At 46.3% G+C, this 7,966-nt stretch overlaps 1 long non-coding RNA gene across 1 annotated transcript; it reads left to right on the plus strand.

The window, feature by feature from the left end:
• Window positions 1–265: 265 nt before the first annotated feature.
• On the plus strand, window positions 266–7,759 carry LOC148502477 (uncharacterized). The gene is made up of 3 exons (XR_015870009.1): window positions 266–318; window positions 467–511; window positions 7,709–7,759. It is a non-coding gene; the product is annotated as an uncharacterized LOC148502477 (long non-coding RNA).
• Window positions 7,760–7,966: the final 207 nt, after the last annotated feature.

Consider the following 7,966-nt stretch of genomic DNA (forward strand, 5'->3'; position numbering starts at 1 on the left):
TTTTCCTTTCGTGGTAATACTTTGCTTCTCTTTTCTCAGTTTAGTTTAAAATTACTTTTAGTTTGGATTCTTTATTCTTTAAATATTTTCAATTGGTGGAAAATAAGTGGAAAAAGCAGAACAGTGTGATGAATTAGGGTGGCAGGTATGTGAGGATGTGCACATACTGACACAATGTTATCATCTGCACATAGATTGGTTGGGCTGATGTGGGTGTTGCATGTTTCCTGTTATTTGCAACTATAAATCCAATGTTTCGAAAGGAAGAATGCAGTTGTTGTGACCTAAGCTCAATATTACAGTCTCCTGATATCACAGGTGAGAGTCTCTGAGAGGCAGACATTGTGTAACTGACAGATACATTATTCTTACTGCTGCTGCTGCTGCTGGCTGGTGGTAGGCAAATAACTTTGTTTTTCAAGATATTATAATTGGTTTAATGAATGCATTTCTCATATTATTACAGACCCGGTGTGTCACTGTGTTGCAGTATACAAGATACCATATAACGGTAAGTAGCACAAGGCAAAGCAGAACATAGTAACTGCTATCATATTTAAAGAATTATTCCACTGGCCGATCCCATTCCCAAAGCTTACTTACAGTACATGGGGTCTGGCGTTTCTGATGCTCAGATAGTCGCCTCACCTTTATGAATGTATCTGCGGATTGGGTACGTGATCCTAGCGCTGATAATGGTGGCGGTCAGAATCCCAGCAGCGTAATCCCAACGCATGCAGGTAAGTATTCTATCATTTTCCCTAACCCACCTTTCCTGCAGTTTAACCCTAACCCTCCCCTCCTGCAGCCTGACCCTAACCCTCACTTCCCACACCCTAACACTCCCCTCCCACAGCCTAACCCTAACACTCCCCTCCCACAGCCTAACCCTAACAATCCCCTCCGCAGCCTGACCCTAACCCTTACCTCCCACAGCCTAACACTCGCCTCCCACATCCTAACCCTAACACTCCCCTCCTAAAGCCTTAGCCTAACCCTTATCTCACACAGCCTAACCCTAACCTCCCCTCCCACATCCTAACCCTAACACTCCCTTCCTACAGTCTAAGCCTAACCCTCACCTCCCACAGCCTAACCCTAACACTCCTCTCCCACAGCCTAACCCTAACATTCCCCTCCCAAAGCCTGACCCTAACACTTCCCTCCCACAGCCTAACCATAACACTCCCCTCCTACAGCCTGACCCTAACACTCCCCTCCGCAAGCCTGACCCTAACCCTCACCTCCTACAGCCTAACCCTAACACTCCCCTCCCACAGCCTAACCCTAACACTCCCCTCCCACAACCTAACCCTAACACTCCCCTCCTACAGCCTAACCCTAACACTCTCCTCCCACAGCCTAACCCTAACACTCCTCTCCTACAGTCTAACCCTAACACTCCCCTCCCACAGTCTAACCCTAACACTCCCCTCCCACAGCCTAACCCTAACACTCCCCTCCCACAGCCTAACCCTAACACCCCCCTCCCACAACCTAACCCTAACACTCCCCTCCTACAGCCTAACCCTAACACTCTCCTCCCACAGCCTAACCCTAACACTCCTCTCCTACAGTCTAACCCTAACACTCCCCTCCTACAGCCTAACCCTAACCGTCACCTCCTACAGCCTAACCCTAACACTCCCCTCCTACAGCCTAACCCTAACACTCCCCTCCTACAGCCTAACCCTAACACTCCCCTCCTACAGCCTAACCCTCTCCTCCCACAGCCTAACCCTAACACTCCTCTCCCACAGCCTAACCCTAACCGTCACCTCCTACAGCCTAAGTCTAACCCTAACACTCACCTCCTACAGCCTGACCCTAACACTCCCCTCCCGCAGCCTGACCCTAACCCTCCCCTCCAACATCCTAACCCTAACCTTCACTCCATAGCCTAACTGCAATCATCCCCTCCCCTAGCCTGCACACTAATCCTCCCACAGCCTAACCCTAACCCTCCCCTCCTATAGCCTAACCTGGGATTCTGTCTGCCGGCATTGTCTGCGCCGGGATCGTGACTATATCCCGTATCTGCCAATGCTCTGCTGGCTCCTGGATGCTGCACTTGATAGAAAGAAGCCTGGGCGAGCAGGAGCCAGGAGAATCCAGCAGTCATCGTCTTGGAAACACAGGACCCCAGGTACAGTATTGGGGAGGGGAAGGACTGTTTAATATTCCACACAAGACTGAATTTTTAGTTTTAAGTGGAATAACCTGTATGATGCACTATATTGTCTGCTTCTCTGCGCTGTGCCTATGAGGCAACATGTTGGTATGTCTGCTAATGTTTACAAATTGCATTTCGCACATAGGGCCTGCGTCAGACGCAGATATGGTCATAGCTGTGTCTTATGCTAATGCTGTGGCCGACTTTCTACAAACTGAGGGCCTGATTCAGACCCAGTCGATAAGGTGCGATCACTTGCTGCCGGGCGATTGTTGCACAGTGCACATGCGTCTAATTCACAGTGCGCGTGCGCAAGCCAATCTTTGCGATGGGGAATCATGCGCTCATAGCACACAGACTGGCCGCTACTTTGAGTGACAGATAGTGCCGTTTGTGGGTGGTAACACGGGAAAGTGCTTGTGAACGGGGGAGTGGATGTGCAAACGCAGGCGTGTCAGGCTGCCAAATGCCGTTTAAAGGGCATGCATAATTAGCAAACTAGTGTCATTGTACTCATCACCTGCATGTATTGCATCCAGCACTGATTGATGTGCTTGCGGCGAGGTAAGGCAACCACAAGGGCTGCGAGCCGCTCCTATGGCTCTAGATGTTACCGATTAATCAAACAATTCCAGGAGATGACGTGTGTTGCGAGGGAAAGGGGGCGTCTTTATACACTTGTGAGCGCTCAGTGCCGTAGCTCTCTAAGACATAGAGGGCGTCCTTACGCCACGCAGTGCGAGCATTTAATTTAAATATCTGGTCCCTTTTTGCCAGCGAGCGGCCGCATCTTGCAAGCAGGTCTGAATGAGCTCCTGAGACTTCCACGTGCATCGTCTCGAGACTGTACATTTCTGCCTCAGAGCATCTTTAGAAGCAGTATCAGTGTACCACTGGCACTAACTGTGCACCTAGGTAAATCCATGCTGCACTGCAGGTGGGCAGATGTGTAATATGCAGCGCCGTAGCTGGACGGCAGTGCGCCCTGTGCAGCACTGCCGCCCCTTTCGCTCCCTCTCCGCCCCCCTCCTCCCCCTGAGCGCTTACCTTTCTTCCATGGGGAGGAGGGCGGGATCCTGTGCCGACGTTCTTGTGTGCCGCGCGCCACTGCCAGAGGTCTCTCTTCCTGCAGACCTCCAGCGCCGGGAAGTGTGTGGCCGGTGCCGCTGAAGGATTCCGCCCTGTGCGGAGGCACCGGCCGCATCACCCTCCCTACGGCCCTGGTAATATGCAGAGAGATTTAGATTTAAATTGCAGTGTAAAAACAAAGCTGTCCAGCATTTGTGGGCTACATGCAAAAGCAGCCGGTATTTACCCTGCATGCAAAACCAAAAACTGTACTTGCATCTCTTGCTTTGCAGCATGGTTTGTCCTGCGGCAAAGTTAAGGCCCCCATACAACAGCAATTGATTGCAGCAATTCTGCAATTTGCAATCGATTGTGTATAAAAATCTTTCCCTTTCTCAATCGATTGTGGCAATTCTGCAATCTGCAATTGATTGAAAAAGGGAAAGATTTTTATACACAATCGATTGCAAATTGCAGAATTGCTGATGTACGGGGGCCTTTACCTGCTTCATCACTTTTATCACAGCGATTACAAGAAAGCTGTAAGGAATAGCTTTTGTAAACAAAAAGTATGGTGGTCGCTCACATCAGCTTAATGACATTGCACAGGTGCTTGTAAAGGGCGGAGATTACACTGAACTACAGAAAAAAAGGGGATTTTCCCTCCAGCACACTGAAGCAATATCAACAAAAATACTTGGATCCTACATAATAATTAGAAATTCAGAGGTATTGGTTACATACATTTGCAAATATACTGTATGAATAAGCTTTTGTGTCAGCTAAATATTTAAAATCAAGAACAAATGTGAAAAGGGAGAAATATTGAGTTTCAAAATGTAAATGCCTCCTTGTGAGCTGATGTTGGTATGTTCTAAGATTCCTTCGCTTAATGTATGTTGTCCTTAGCATCCATTAGAGTTACTCCCATTGTTCCTGAGTAGCCAGTCCTTAAGCTCGGATTAAAGTGTGGTTTCTTTTTCAAGTTAGTGTACTCTCAGTGCCTTGAATAAGGCTTATTGTCTGTGGAGGCTGCTTCTTATATGGATCACTATCAAATGCTCATGGTGTTTCATATAGCACCAGCTTAGTGTTACAGCTACATATGTTAGTACTGTAATTCCCTAGTTAGTGAGCGTACGTGTTGCAGTGTGACTTATAGTAAAAGTGAGACTTAAGGCCCCCATACACGGCACGAAATACATGCCGATCCGATGGATCGGCACAATATAGGCGCTATATCGTGCGGGGACTTACATCGCATCCCCAGATCTTCCTGCAAAACCATCTGATCTGGGCTGCGATGTACGATCCCATTCAGATGAAGCGGGGGGAAGCCGGCATATCGTGCGGTCTGCGGGGACCGCATGATTGCCGGCGGTGACAGAAACGATCCATCTGCCGACGGATCGGCAGTCGCCCTACACAGTGCATCGCACCGTGTATGGGTACCTTTAGGGGTCTACGTACTAAGCCATGGAGGGAGATAAAGTAGATGGTGATAAAGTACCAACCACTCTACTCCTGTCATTTTGAAGCACAGCCTGTAACATGGCAATTAGGAGCTGATTGGTTGGTACTTTATCACTGTCCACTGTATGTCTCTCCAAGGCTTAGTACATAGACCCCTAACTTTGTTAGAAGTGTAAGTTCTAATCTAGTTGTATGTGTAAAAGGCATGGGAATGGTCATTAATAGACATATTTAGTTTTGAATAGAGACTTTTGGCTATATGACAACGATTTGGAAATTTTTCCTAGAATAAAAGGGATAGGAGGATAACAAGATGAAATAATACAATGGGGCAAGGAGAGTGTTCTATTAAACCCCCCTCTAATTAACAATTGGGGTCAGCCTTGAGAAAGCTGTTGAGCGAAACGTGCACTGGCGCCTCTTTACTGACAATTGCTCCACAAAAGTAGACTGTTGTCCTATAATACCTACAATATGTTTGCTGAATGTCAGTAGCTGCAAATTGCATGATAGAAATGGCACTCAAAGATGAGGGATCCCGAATCATAAGAGTTAGGAGCCCTCAGGCACAGTCCATGTAGCCCTGACATGAGGCATGATTGTTCGTCTGTCTATAACAACCTATTTGTGTATGAATGTGTTTCACCGCTTATAGCCCAAAAACAAGCAACAAGCGACCAGCGAAATAAAGCAAGCAACTTGGAAAAAAAAAACAAGCCCAATTCCACTTGTTATAAGGGGATTTGGAACTATGGCCCTCATTCAGAGCCGCTCGCTTGTTTCAAAAGCGGTCTCCTGGCCGCTCGCTAAGCTGTGGGTCTGAATGAGCCCAATGTTTGCTTCTGGTATGCTTTAGTTGTAAGAACAATTTCTGCTCTCCGCCCACTTCCTGGCTACAGCCAATCTCCTGCAAGCTGTGAGTGTATAAGACATAAAGTGATCACGCCCTGTGCTGGCGATATTGTCTGTCCTTGGGATTGTGCTTGAACCTGCTTATCTGCAGATTTCTGTTATAGACCTGGACCTTACTGACAATTCTGACTTCTCCAAACAGGACCTCAGTCTTTCTGGACTTATCTTTGTTACTTTGCAACCAGATTGTTTCCTGTCTGCTCTGCTATCTTCAACTATGACATCAGATAATATTTAGACTACTTTTTGTGCCTGCTTGCATGCCTTAAGGCTCCCATACATGGCAAAAGCTGGTCTCAAGTCCAGTGCTTGGGTTCAGGTCCCACTGAATGCTCTGATGTATTTTAAATTTGCAGGATCAAAATACAATGAATCTAACACATAATACCATATTGAGAACATACTAATTATAGACATACAATACAGAGAACATTTATTGACCACAATACAACACAACTAGCATACTAATGGCAGACATATAATACAGAGAGCATTTTTGTGCCTGCCATATGATAGAGGGTTTTTGTGACTACAAAAGAATACAGAGAAAAACCTTGTGAACATCGTACTATACAACACAGAGGCCATATTAATTACTGTCATATAATAGAGAGCATTCTAATGACAGACAATACAGTGTGCAGTTTTGTGACCACCATAGAATATGGAGAGCAACCTATTCAATACCATACAAAACAAAGACCATACTAATGACTAACATGCATTAGAAAGCATTAAGACCACCATACAATACAAAGACCATATGGCTGCCATACAATACAGAGATAATTTCTGTGACTGCCATATACAATACAGAGATCATTTTGTGTCAGCCATGCAATATCACTCCCTCATTATCAATTAACTCCTCGATATTTGTTAATTCCATCATCTGCATTATAACAACCCTATAAAACATAGAAACACCTTTACTCTTGTTAACTCCCTCATCTCCATATATGATTAATCCCTGCATCATAAATTAATTATATTCATATTAATTAAACCCAATAAAAGCACCAGCACCCTTTACCTTAATTCAATTACAGCAGTAACCCCTCCATCACCATAATAAAACTTATTTAAAAATTACCCCCTTATACTGTACTTATTAACTTCCCTCAACTATACCCATCCGCCCCCATGCAAAACACACCTACCTGTTGTTGATATATGTGCTGTAGCTACTGTACTGTGTATTTTGTTGCCATCATCAAAAGTATAATGGGGCCTATCCACTAGGCGACCAGAAAGACTGAACGTTCAGAATTTCAGGTCGCCAAGGTGCGGTGCCCGCACTGGACGGCGTTCACTGAACGTCATTCAGTAAAGGAGCCCGGCCTCCTATGTCTGATCATGCCAAACCTGGCGAGCATCATCAGGTTGATGGGCATGTTCAGTAGATAGTTGGGAACGGCAAGGACCCAGCGTGCACGCGCATCGCTGGTCCTTGCCGGCTATCCATTACCCGACTTTGTGAACAATGTGACCGAAACCTCCTGGTTTTGGTCGGATTGTTCACAAAGTTGGGTTATGGATAGGCCCCTTTAGTCATTCTACTAAGTCTTAAGATGGGTACACACTGGAGTGATATCATTCCGACTTGGCCAAGTCGGAACGACAGACGGTGCAGTGTGTATGCACAGTACAATATGTGCGTCCCCGCAGTTGCATGCGACATTGTCAGGTTTGATGCGCTGCACATCAAACCTGACGATATCACATGCGGCGCAATGCATGTTAATGAAGGACGGAACGAGTGATCGTTTTGTCGTTTATTAATCGCTGCAATGTCCGGGATGAAAACAAATCACCATGAACATCGTCGTGTACCCGGCATTATCTGCAACCCTGGTAACAGGACCAGGTGCAGCTTGTGAGGTGGAGGGACCCCTGGTGAGAGGAAGGAATGTGCACCGTGGCCCCTGCTTTGAATGGAGCAGTAATGTTTGCAGAAGTTTGCCCAGCCAGCAGAGCCATCATGAGGAATTGTGAGGGCCAGCACGAATTATATGAGCAGACATTTTTTACGTGTTCCAATTGTTCTAGATATAACCTCACCCCCTGAATTTGTCTTCTTAGATCATTCCTGCAAAAATGCCCTTGGTAGCCAGATTCCTCATGATATTCGGGCTGCTCCTCAGCTTCTCCCACCTGTCTGCAAGTAGCAAATGGGAAAGATTCAAGGATAAGCATGTGACTGGCTCATCAGCAACAGGCTTCGACTGTACCAGAGCCATGAACAATCCATCATGGTCTGTAGTAAATGGGGAGTGTAAGAATTTCAACACCTTCATCCATTCTGGTGCTGGAACAGTAAAAGACATCTGTAGAGGCGTC

This window comes from Taudactylus pleione, unplaced genomic scaffold (assembly GCF_031769625.1).
Source record: "Taudactylus pleione unplaced genomic scaffold, aTauple2 ptg000496l, whole genome shotgun sequence".
NCBI lineage: Eukaryota > Metazoa > Chordata > Amphibia > Anura > Myobatrachidae > Taudactylus > Taudactylus pleione.